The following is a 13,019-nucleotide window of genomic DNA, read 5'->3' on the forward strand; positions in this document are numbered from 1 at the left end:
AATAGACCAATAGCAGGCTCTGAAATTGAGGCAATAATTAATAGCCTACCAACCAAAAAAAGTCCAGGACCAGATGGATTCACAGTCGAATTCTACCAGAGGTACAAGGAGGAGCTGGTACCATTCCTTCTGAAACTATTCCAATCAATAGAAAAAGAGGGAATCCTCTCTAACTCATTTTATGAGGCCAACATCATCCTGATACCAAAGCCTGGCAGAGACACAACAAAAAAAGATAATTTTAGACCAATATCCCTGATGAACATCGATGCAAAAATCCTCAATAAAATACCGGCAAACTGGATTCAGCAGCACATCAAAAAGCTTATCCACCATGATCAAGTGGGCTTCATCCCTGGGATGCAAGACTGGTTCAACATTCGCAAATCAATAAACATAATCCAGCATATAAACAGAACCAAAGACAAGAACCACATGATTATCTCAATAGATGCAGAAAAGGCTTTTGACAAAATTCAACAGCCCTTCACGCTAAAAACGCTCAATAAATTCGGTATTGATGGAACGTACCTCAAAATAATAAGAGCTATTCATGACAAACCCACAGCCAATATCATACTGAATGGGCAAACACTGGAAGCATTCCTTTTGAAAACTGGCACAAGACAGGGATGCCCTTTCTCACCACTCCTTTTCAACATACTGTTGAAAGTTCTGGCTAGGGCAATCAGGCAAGAGAAAGAAATCAAGGGTATTCAGTTAGAAAAAGAAGAAGTCAAATTGTCCCTCTTTGCAGATGACATGATTGTATATTTAGAAAACCCCATTGTCCCAGCCCAAAATCTCCTTAAGCTGATAAGCAACTTCAGCAAAGTCTCAGGACACAAAATTAATGTGCAAAAATCACAAGCATTCTTATACACCAGTAACAGACAAACAGAGAGCCAAATCATGAATGAACTTCCATTCACAATTGCTTCAAAGAGATAGGAATCCAACTTACAAGGGATGTAAAGGACCTCTTCAAGGAGAACTACAAACCACTGCTCAGTGAAATAAAAGAGGACACAAACAAATGGAAGAACATACCATGCTCATGGATAGGAAGACTCAATATCGTGAAAATGGCCATACTGCCGAAGGTTATTTATAGATTCAATGCCATCCCCATCAAGCTACCAATGAGTTTCTTCACAGAATTGGACAAAACTGCTTTAAAGTTCATATGGAACCAAAAAAGACCCCGCATCTCCAAGACAATCCTAAGTCAAAAGAACAAAGCTGGAGGCATCACGCTACCTGACTTCAAACTATACTACAAGGCTACAGTAACCAAAACAGCATGGTACTGGTACCAAAACAGAGATACAGACCAATGGAACAGAACAGAGTCCTCAGAAATAATACTACAGATCTACAGCCATCTGATCTTTGACAAACCTGAGAGAAACAAGAAATGGGGAAAGGATTCCCTATTTAATAAATGGTGCTGGAAAAATTGGCTAGCCATAAGTAGAAAGCTGAAACTGGATCCTTTCCTTACGCCTTATACAAAAATTAATTCAAGATGGATTAGAGACTTAAATGTTAGACCTAATACCATAAAAACCCTAGAGGAAAACCTAGGTAGTACCATTCAGGACATAGGCATGGGCAAAGACTTCATGTCTAAAACACCAAAAGCAACGGCAGCAAAAGCCAAAATTGACAAATGGGATCTCATTAAACTAAAGAGCTTCTGCACAGCAAAAGAAACTACCATCAGAGTGAACAGGCAACCTACAGAATAGGAGAAAATTTTTGCAATCTACTCATCTGACAAAGGGCTAATATCCAGAACCTACAAAGAACTCAAACAAATTTACAAGAAAAAAACAAACAACCCCATCAAAAAGTGGGCAAAGGATATGAACAGACATTTCTCAAAAGAAGATATTCATACAGCCAACAGACACATGAAAAAATGCTCATCATCACTGGCCATCAGAGAAATGCACATCAAAACCACAATGAGATACCATCTCACACCAGTTAGAATGGCGATCATTCAAAAGTCAGGAAACAACAGGTGCTGGAGAGGATGTGGAGAAACAGAAACACTTTTACACTATTGGTGGGATTGTAAACTAATTCAACCATTATGGAAAACAGTATGGCGATTCCCCAAGGATCTAGAACTAGATGTACCATATGACCCAGCTATACCATTACTGGATATATACCCAAAGGACTATAAATCATGCTGCTATAAAGACACATGCACACGTATGTTTATTGCGGCACTATTCACAATAGCAAAGACTTGGAATCAACCCAAATGTCCATCAGTGACAGACTGGATTAAGAAAATGTGGCACATACACACCATGGAATACTATGCAGCCATAAAAAAGGATGAGTTTGTGTCCTTTGTAGGGACATGGATGCAGCTGGAAACCATCATTCTTAGCAAACTATCACAAGAACAGAAAACCAAACACCGCATGTTCTCACTCATAGGTGGGAACTGAACAATGAGATCACTTGGACTCGGGAAGGGGAACATCACACACCGGGGCCTATCATGGGGAGGGGGGAGGGGGGAGCGATTGCATTGGGAGTTATACCTGATGTAAATGACGAGTTGATGGGTGCTGACGAGTTGATGGGTGCAGCACAGCAACATGGCACAAGTATACATATGTAACAAACCTGCACGTTATGCGCATGTACCCTAGAACTTAAAGTATAATAATAATAATAAATAAATAAATAAATAAAGAAAAAGAAAATGTAAGGGAATCACACAGAAATTCAACAAGAAAAAAATAACAGGATGGAAAATATAAAAGAGAAGTTAAAAGACAAAAAAGAAAGAAATGAAATTTGTTTTGTCCATCTGAATTCCAGAAGGAAAGATGAAAGAGAATAAAGAATGAACTTTGGAAAATATCATAGATATTATTTTCTGAATTAAAAAAAATTTTGACTTCAATGAAAAAGCACACTTAGTTTGTAGCAGGAAAAGTAAAGTCCACATTTAGACAGGCTGTAGTGAAAGTACAGAGCATTAAAAATCCAAAAAGCCATCAGAAAGAAGCAACAGGTTACTCTCAAGGGAATGGCAATTAGAGTGGCAATGGAATTCTTATCAGCAACAACAGATACAAGTTTAAAGAAAAATAAGTATATTTAAAGGGCTGAGGGAAAATAACTGTCCATCTAGAATTCTATAAGTGGCTAAAACATGGTTAAAGAATGCAAACAAAAATTGCATTTTCAGACATAAAAAGACTGCATTTACTATCCTCAGTTCTTTACTAAAAGGATTATAAAAGATTATACCTTAGCAAAAGGAAATTTTAATCTGAAAGGAAAAAAAGAGTTGGAAAACTAGATGTGCAAGTAGCACAGAAATTGGTAAACAACTTATTACATCTAAATACTTTTTATCTGTTAAAAAATGATAATGACCCAGGGGAATGGATTTAAACAAATGTGGAACTAAAATTTTAGGCCATAATAATACGAAAGATGTATGGTGCCCTCAAATCCTTATTTAGGAATAGATAAAGATATTGGTTAACTTTAAACTTTAATTCTGCATGTTAAAATGTAAAGTCATGAGTATACCAGCATGAATATATATGGTCCCTCACTTAAAAAAAAAAAAAAAAAAGGAATTCAACATAGAAATTTTGGAGGGACTCAACTCAGCTCATAACAGTTTACGTCTTCCTTCCTTCAACCCAAAGAATACTGTAGAAGTAACCCTCAACCAAGTCTAGGCCTAAGCCTTGAGAAGGCCTGGCAGTATCTCCTTTTGCTCTCTTCGGGTGTCCAAAGCTGCCATGTCAGATGTCTGGGTATTTTGCTAGAGAGAGCACAGGAGTTACAAAGAGGACCCGTGCTGAGACGGAAGAGTCCTGACACAGAAGAGAATGAAGAAAGCCAGCAGACAGCAGAAACCGAAGCGCCGACGTGTGACTTGGGTTGACCTGGTCTCCTCAGCCCCCAGCTCTTGAAATCTTCCTAGTTGAAGTGCTAGACATAGAAGGGAAGAGGCTATTCGGCTTCTGCAGCCAGCCAAGCCCTCTGTGCCTTTTCCCAATTCCTAACCCACAGGATCATGATACATTTTTAAAATATGGTATTGTTTTGGGCAAATAAGCCTTGGGGTAATTTGCCATAGTGCTGAGATTCAGTTTTGAGGACTAACAGTACGAGTTGTCAATTTAAACAGCATGCTGATGTTGTTACTGTGATATTTCATTTTCTATAATGCTGTGCAATATAGTCATTGCTTTTGTATAATAATGTCCGTGTAGCTATTCCTGTTTAGTACTACTGCGTTTTCCTCCAATCCCCATCTTTTCAGCTCTCTGCTTCCACTGATTATTCCACTTTCCTTATAGGAATTGTGCCATTCATCTTATCTTTGGAAAAAGAGAGCTATGTCCTAAAAACCACTAGAAGTCGGTGAGGGAACAACAAGCAGGTGAGGGAACAATCTTTAGAAATGTTTTTAGGCCTGGCAACAGTGGCTCACACCTGTGATCCTAGCACTTTGGAAGGCCAAGGTAGGAGGAATGCTTGAACTCAAGAGTTCAAGACCAGTCTGGGCAATAATAGCGAGACCTTGTCTCTACTAAAAATCAAAAGAATATTAGTTAGGTATGGTGGTGTGTGCCTGTAGTCCCAGTGACAAGGGAGGCTGAGGTGGGAGGATTGTTTCAGCCCTGGAAGTTGAGGCTGCAGTGAGCCGTGATCGCGCCACTGCACTCCTGCCTGGGCGAGAGTAACACCTTGTCTCAAAAAAAAAAAAAAAAGATTTTCTCACATGTCAAGTATAGAAGATTCTTGCTATTAAGAATAGTTCATGTCTGAAAAATGTGAGAGTGATTACAAAACATGGGAAAACGTTTTGTAAAAAGGAGAAGAAAAAGTTTTGATTGCAAATGTATCTTGACATTTATGAAAGTGAGCTTTATATATCAGGCTGTGACAAGTGCTGTGAAGAAAAAGCATAATAAAGGATGGAGCATATGCTAGTTTCCATAGAGCACCTCGGGCAGAAGTCAGAAGGAAATGAGACAGCAAGCAGTATGGATATCTGGGTAGGGTCAGCAGCTTCTAGAGTGGTCCCTAATGATCTCTGCCTCCTGGTATTCATGTCCTATGTAGGTTCCTTCCCTTGAGTATAAGCTGACTTACTGACTCCCTCCTAAAGAGGAGAATAGGGCCAGGTGTGCTGGCTCATTCCTGTAATCCTAGCACTTTGAGAGGCTGAGGCAGGTGGATCACCTGAAGTTAGGAGTTCAAGACCAGCCTGGCCAACATGGGGAAACCCCGTCTCTATTGAAAATACAAAAATTAGCCGGGCATGGTGGCATGCACCTGTAATCCCAGCTACTTGGGAGGCTGAGGCAGGAGAATCGCTTGAACCCAGGAGGCGGAGCTTGCAGTGAGCCGAGATAGCACCACTGCACTCCAGCCTGGGTAACAGAGTGAGACTTCATCTCAAAAACAAAACAAAACAAAAAAACCAAAAGGAAAGGAAAGGAAAAAAATAGGATAGAAACAAAAGATACCACTTCTGAGATTAGAAATTGAAAAGACTAACTCGTGGCTTGGTCATCCTCTCTAGCTTGCTAGTCCAGGGGAAGCAAGGTGTCATGGTGTGATACAGCCCTGTGCAGGAGCCCGTATGACAAGGAATTCAGCTTTGCCAAAAACCACCTGAGTGAACTTGAAAGTAGATCCCTATAATCCCAGTCCAGCCTTCAGATAAGACTGTAGTCCCTTGTTCCCAGCTTGACTGCAGTGTTCTAAAAGCCCCAGAGCCAAAGGCAGCCAGCTATGCCCTACCCACCTGACCATAGATACTATAAAGCTTATTGTCTTAAGCCACTAGGTTTTGGCATAGTTTATTATGCAGCAATAGATAATGATCCTGAGAATGGCATTCCAAGCAGAGGTTACAAGTAAGTGCAAAGGCCCCAGGGCAGGAATGTGCTAGATGGCCAGCAAGGTGCCTAAAGTGGCTGGAGTAGAGTCAGCTAGGGGCAGAAACAGAAGAAGTAGACTGGATTGGGTCTGAGAGCCAAGAAGCCACTACAGCTGTCTAGAACTCTCATGAAGGTACCCTCTGATATACATTAAGGCATACATTATTAACAAGTTTTTTTAGTTTCCTCTGTGATACTTGCTTGTTAAACCACCCTGATCTCTAACAGGCTGAATTTCAGATAATTTCATTTCATTTTCTCCATGGATATGGTCTGGCTTGGGAAAGGAGAGAGGGAAAAGGGAAATAATGGACAATGGGCAAAACGGTCACCTCCTAAAGCCCTCTGAAGACCACCAAAGTAACCCAGAAGGTCTAAGTAAGATGAAACGTTACACCAGGAGTGTCCAATCTTTGTCTTCCCTGGGCCATATTGGAAGAAGAATTGTCCTGAGCCATACATAAAATACACTAACATCAAAAATAGCTGATGAGCTTTAAAAAAAAAAAATCACAAAAAAACTCATGTTTTAAGCAAATTTACAAATTTGTCTTGGGCCACATTCAAAGCCATTCTGGGCCACATGCAGCCTGTGGGCCTCAGGCTAGACAAGCTAGCTCTAGACTCATGAAGAGGAGGGCAAGCTATGATTAACAGGTCCAAGAGCTATCCGATTTTGGATACCATGACAGGGCAACAATGTAGACCTGGGAAAAACATCTTAAAGCAAAGTAACATTACCTGCCCTTTACTCTACTCTCTCCCAACATACAGAAGGACAGAGACTCAGCACCTGCATGTACACATTCAGGGAAGCTTCAGTCTGGGATAACGACAGAAATCAAGACTTCCGTGTGTCAATTTCTTATTTTAATCCTTAGGCCCTTACACAAGAATTACACAGTAGACAACTTTAAAAGAACATGAGAAGGATAATAATAATCAAATATGTTTGGCAATAGTAAAACAAATATTATGGGTCTTTATTACCTACGTAAATCGCCTTTCTAAAATTCAATACATAAACTTTATATTAAATTTTTAACGCAAAAGCAAAATATGTTATATTTAATATACTTTTAGTGAAATGAACTCACTGCTTGTAATCTGTTTGGCCCCATGAAGGGCACTTGTGTTTTCTATTTCTAATAATGCAACCATTTCCTGCTAAGTTTTTGAAGATGGAAGAAGTTAAAACAAGATTAAATGAAAGAAGGAAATCACTTAGTTACATTTTATGTACTAGACCTCCTAACCTGGACTAGTTATATTTTCCATGTAACAAATGGAATTTCCATAATTTGCACAAATATAATTTGGCTAGAGTATCTGTTAAATAGCCCCCTCGTTGGCTGAAGGACTGGTCCTGAAGAAGAGAATCTAAGAACCATCATTAAAAATGCCTAATCAAGAGGTATGTGGATGGCTTTACAAAGTGTTAAGACTCAGTTAAGTCTTAAAAAACCACTTTAGAATTAGGTCCAAATAAATCTGTAGAAGAAGCTATGGTAAATTATCCTTTCAGAGGTTCTCTTCGTGCTAGGGATTAAGAAAACTTGAAGATCAGCTCTCTCAATACAGGCTGTATTACTATCGGCATGAAATCCAGAGATCCCACTATATTTTCTTATTTTCTTTTACAAGCGCCGGTAACTTCATTTTTAAGAATTTGGCGTGGAACTGTGATTTTCAGTTTGGGAAGTAATCCTAATCAAAAGACATGCTTTCAAGAATGAGGCATGGCATCATTATACCAATTACCCAGAGTGCAGAATAATATTTCTTTTTTTTTTTTTTTTTTTTTGAGACAGAGTCTCACTCTGTCGCCCAGGCTGGAGTGCAGTGGCCGGATCTCAGCTCACTGCAAGCTCCGCCTCCCAGGTTTATAGCATTCTCCTGCCTCAGCCTCCCGAGTAGCTGGGACTACAGGCGCCCACCACCTCACCCGGCTAGTTTTTTGTATTTTTTAGTAGAGACGGGGTTTCAGCGGGTTAGCCAGGATGGTCTCGATCTCCTGACCTCGTGATCCGCCCGTCTCGGCCTCCCAAAGTGCTGGGATTACAGGAAATCGAATTGTCATGGACAAGCACTGTTTACCCTCTTCAGAGGACAAAAGAAGGCAGATCTATATTTAGCCTTTCGCAAAACCTCAGTTCCATAAAGGAAGCACTGATCTCCACAAATCCATTATCACAAACAAAATATAATGGTTGTTGGTCAAAATAAATGCAAGCTGCATATGTTTTCCAGAAAAGTTCTGACATGAGGCTGAACCTGAAATCCTGGGAAAGGCAGGTGAAGGACAATTAGAGAAGGTGTCCCTTGTTGTGCACAAAGACAGGAAAACTTCTCCCTCACTACCCTTCACCTGTGTTTGAGGGAGCTCCATGCGCTTGCAATCAGGAGACCCAGTTCTATGACTCTGTGACTTTTTTTATTTTTCCTGTCCGATCATAGAGGAATCAGGGCCTTGGGAACATTTCCCCGCCCCCACCCCAAATGCAAAAGATTTTGGCATTAGCACAGGTGAAGGCATTAAGACGCAGCGAGCAGCAATGACTTGCCCAAACTCACAGCCCATGGCAAAACTAGAATGCAAATCCAGGTCCGTCAGGCTGTAAAAGTCCTCACTACTAGCCTTTCAGTTTTCTCAAAAGCAAAGAGAGAAATAACGACGACATCCACACAGCAGTGTTCCCGGAAACTTGGAAGGATGAGATTTGGACCAAGCAGCCAGCTGAACGGTGCTTCCTAAAGCGAGGAAGGGGTGTGCAAAATGATTTCCCCCTAAGCGGAGACGAAGAGCTGGACTGCAGCCCCCGCCCCAGAAAGCCCCTAAGCCCTCCATCCCGAGTCCCCCATCCAGGCTGCACGCGACGCTGGAGACCTCCCCAGGGCCAGCGCGGCCCAGCGGGGAGGTGAAGGGGGCCATGCAAAAATGGGGCGCGCTCATCCCATCCCCACTCACCTGTCAGCCGGGCCGCGCCAGCGGCGCACGCGCAGGGCAGGAAGTTGCGCGCGGAGTCGGCACCCAGGTTCCACCCCTCCCTCACGGCGGCGGTCCTCTTCTATCCCCAGTCCCGGACCTGGAACGGGTCAGAGCCCGGCTTCCGCCCCTGACTTCCCAGACGGTCACATGACCGAAGCGGCGGGGAGCTGGGAGGGGCATCATGTGACCACTCGCCGGCGACGGATGATGACGCAAGAGCCCGCGCTCACTTTTCAGCTACAGGCGAAGGGGGCTGAGGAAAGGAGGTGGGTACAAGTAGGGGAAGTTGGGGTGCCACCAGACGGAGACAACTCGGACAACCAGGTAGGGAAGAAGCGGGGGACGGCAATGGGGAAGGTGGCGGGAATTGTCGCCTCCCTCAGGGACACTCCACGGGGACCCCGAGCCGGGGATTCGTCGACCTGGATTATGGTTGTGGCCCTTTTCACGCCACAGTAGTGAGTCTGGGACAGTTTACCCTCCTGTCCGAGGCGCCATGTCTCCATCCGTTAGCCCCAAGTGTGTAAGGGCAAGGTCACGAATTTTTGATCCAAATAGATGTGGTTTGAACTGACTTTAAAAGTAAGGCCACGGGAAGGTCGTTTGAATAAACTCTCTGGACGTCAGTTTCCTCTTCACTTATGTAGATTGCAGTGAGAATTAGCGATAAGGAGAATGAAGTGCCGGGACACCAGTTTATGGCATTCTGTAGGTGACCGAGAAATGATGATGTCTGTTGTTATTTTTGTAACCCGCCAAATCTTTATTGGTCCCCTATTTTGTGTGAGGAACTGCTTTATATGCAATAGAATATGTCAGGGTTCTAGTTTAAGGAGCTTTCAGTGTAAAGAAGCTGCCGACATGTGAGCAAATAGTTGTGATGAGTTTCATAATGGGAGTGTGTTGTGTACATGTGCACGTGATAGGAATAATGGTAGCATGAGGGAGGGAACAAGCAATTGTATAAGGATTCAGAGAGAAGGGTATATCCTTGCATGTTGAAAAAGGAGAGGCAGCTCTGGCTGACTTGTACAAGGCTCCCATGGATTTAAAGGAAGTCAGCATATTATCTATAAATAACATGCAGAGAAAAAACTCAGGAAATGCAAAACTTGTTCTAAACTTTCTTGGAGATCATAGGTATTGGGAAGAAAAGATCAGTGTTATTACATGGGAAGGGATCCAAGAGAGATTGATTTAAACCAGTTATTCTCAACTGATGTGCTATTGACATTTTAGGCCAGATAATTTTTTCCTGTGGGGTGGGGGTGAGGGCTGTCCTGTGTGTTGTAGGATGTTTGAGAGTATCCCTGGCCTCTGCCCACTAGATGCCAACCATAATGTCTACAGATACTGCTACATGTCCCTTGGGAGGGGGTAAAATCTTTCTTGGTTGAGAACCACTTAAACCAAGCCATGAGAGATGGTGTCTTAGTCTGTGTGGGCTTCTATAACAAAATGCCATAAACTAGGTAGTTTACGAACAACGGAAATTTATTTCTCACAGTTCTGGAGGCTGGAAAGTCCAAGGTCAGGGTGCCAGCAGATTTGGTGTCTGGCAAGGGCCTGTTTCCTGGTTCGTAGGTGGCTTCTTGCTGTGTCCTCACACGGCGGAATGGCAAAGCAGCTCTCTGGAGCATCTTCTAAAAGAGCACTAATTTTATTCATGAAAGTGGGCCTAATCACCTCCCAAAAGGCCCCACCTCCTCATACCATCACCTTAGGAGTTAGGATTTCAACGTATAAATTTTGGGTGACACAAACATTCAGACTTTAGCATATGGTAAGATGTGGGCAGATAGAAAACTGAAGAAAGAGCCTGGTGCGGTGGCTCACACCTGTAATCCCAGCACTTTGGGAGGCCAAGGAGGGCGGATCACTTGAGGTGGGGTGTTTGAGACTAACCTGGTCAACATAGCGAAACCCTGTCTCTACTAAAAATACAATAAATAAATAAATAAAATAACCAGTGTGTTCTGGCACACACCTGTAATCCCAGCTACTCAGGAGGCCGAGGCAGGAGAATCCCTTGAACCCAGGAAGCAGAGGTTGAGGTGAGCCGAGATCATGCCACTGCACTCCAGCTTGGACGACAGAGCGAAACTCTGTCTCAAAAAATAAATAAAAAGAAAGAAAACTGAAGAGATGGTTTTCTCACAGTGGGAGCAGGATGAACAAAGTCCTTTTTTCCTTTTTGGAGACAGCGTTTCACTCTTATCGCCCAGGCTAGAGTACAGTAGCATGATCATAGCTTACTGCAGCCTTGGACTCCTGGACCCAAGGGGTCCTCCCACCTCAGCCTCCCAAGGGGCTCGGACAATAGGTGCAAGCCACCATGTCTGTGTTGTTTGTTTTTTTTTTGAGATGGGGTCTCGCTGTGTTGCCCAGGCTAGTCTTGAGCTCCTGGCCTCAAGCAATCTTCCTGCCTTGCCCTTTCAAAGTGCTGGGATTGTAGGCATGAGCCACCACGCCTAGCCTGAACAAAGTCTGGAGGTGAGTTCAAGAATATTGAGTATGAAGGGGAGAAGGAAACACGAGAGCTGTGCATCTGACCGAAGCAGACAGTTTATTCATTTATTGACTATTTTGAGAGCACTTGCTGTTTATGAAGCACTGCGAACATCTTGCAAGATAGTCACTAACAAAGTAGAGTTACTGCCAAAGGCTATAATTATATCAAAGAGGGTGCTGTTAGAGTCAGAGAAAGGAGTTGTCTTTGACTTGTACTTAGCTGTATTTATTGGGAGGAATTGAGAAAAGTATGTCTATTCCATCTTTCTGCACCATCCATTGTCTTTGCTTTTCAATTCAATCTCAGTCTTAATCTTTTCCCTACTCCAGAATTACAGAAAAGCATGATCATGTTTTCCTTGGTCCTCTGCAAGAGTGAAGTTTCACTCAAGTAATGTGAGTTTTGCATTCAACCAAATAGTGACAACTACTGTTTGGTGTATACTTTCCATTTATACTGGATTGCATTAATCTTCATAGATATTGTGTCTTTGTTCAAGCTACCATAACAAAATACCATAGACTGGGTGGCTTAAACAACAGAAATTCTGGAGGCCAGAAGTTCAAGGTGAGGTTGCCAGCATGGTTGAATTCTGGTGAGGACTTTCTTCTTGGCTTGTAGATGGCTTCTCTCTTTATGTGTCTTCACGTGATAGGGAGAGAGAGAGAGAGAGAACAATCCCTGCCATCTCTTCATTTTCTTTTTTCTTTTCTTTTCTTTCCTTTTTTTTTTTTTTTTTTTGTTCTTTTGAGACAGGGTCTTGCTCTGTTGCCCAGGCTGGAGTGCAGTGGTGTGATCATGGCTCACTGCAACTTCAACCTCCTGGCTCAAGTGATCCTACCACATCTCCTCCTGAGGAACTGGGACTACAGGCCTGCACCACTACATCCAGCTAATTTTTTTATTTTCAGTAAAGACAGGGTTTCACTTTGTTGCCCAGGCTGGTCTCAAACTCCTGGGCTCAAGCCAACCTCCCAGATTGGCCTCCAAAAGTGCTGGGATTATAGGCATGAGCCACCTTTCCAGCCAGATTTTAGGTAGTCAGTACGCATGTGCCTAGTACCTAATCATATTGCACAGTGCAGATTATAGAACATTTTCATCACAGAAAGTTCTATTGGACAATGCTCTCTAGACACTTTAGACTTATACTAGAATCAAGACCAACTAGAAAACAGAATACTTCTGCTGATCATGGTGTCTCATGCCTATAATCCCAGCACTTTGGGAAGCAGAGGCAGGAGGATCGCTTGAGCTCAAGAGTTTGAGACCAGCCTGGGCAACATAGGGAGATGGTCATCTCTACTAAAAATTAAAAAAAAAAAAAAAAAAAAATTAGCCAAATGTGGTGGTGCACACCTCTGGTCCCAGCTACTTGGGAGGCTAATGTGGGAGAATCACATGAGCCTGGGAGGTTGAGGCTGTAGTGAGCATGATCATGTCACTGCACTCCAGCCTGGGTGACAGAGCAAGACCCTGTCTCAAAAAAAAAAAAAAGAAAACTGAGGCCGGGCGCAGTGGCTCATGCTTGTAATCCTAGCACTTTGGGAGGCCAAGGCAGGTGGATCAC

General features: G+C 42.8%; 2 protein-coding genes across 5 annotated transcripts in view; one reads left to right on the forward strand and one right to left on the reverse strand.

Moving 5' to 3' along the window:
• The window catches only part of WASHC5 (WASH complex subunit 5), a 71,429-nt gene extending 62,334 nt beyond the window's left edge, over positions 1–9,095 (reverse strand). The window contains exon 1 of the mRNA XM_008001518.3: positions 8,917–9,095. The gene's annotated coding sequence lies outside the window, so the exon portion shown is untranslated. The remainder of the gene's footprint in view (positions 1–8,916) is intronic.
• Positions 9,096–9,110: 15 nt separating this feature from the next.
• Positions 9,111–13,019, forward strand: part of NSMCE2 (NSE2 (MMS21) homolog, SMC5-SMC6 complex SUMO ligase) — a 270,551-nt gene continuing 266,642 nt past the window's right edge. Inside the window, exon 1 of one of the 4 annotated variants that reach the window (XM_008001517.3) lies at positions 9,111–9,203. The gene's annotated coding sequence lies outside the window, so the exon portion shown is untranslated. Of the gene's footprint in view, positions 9,262–13,019 lie in introns of all 4 variants that reach the window. The other 3 variants (XM_038000159.2, XM_008001515.3, XM_008001516.3) reach the window with 3 other exon arrangements.

The sequence above is a fragment of the Chlorocebus sabaeus genome, chromosome 8 (assembly GCF_047675955.1).
Source record: "Chlorocebus sabaeus isolate Y175 chromosome 8, mChlSab1.0.hap1, whole genome shotgun sequence".
Classification (NCBI taxonomy): Eukaryota; Metazoa; Chordata; class Mammalia; order Primates; family Cercopithecidae; genus Chlorocebus; species Chlorocebus sabaeus.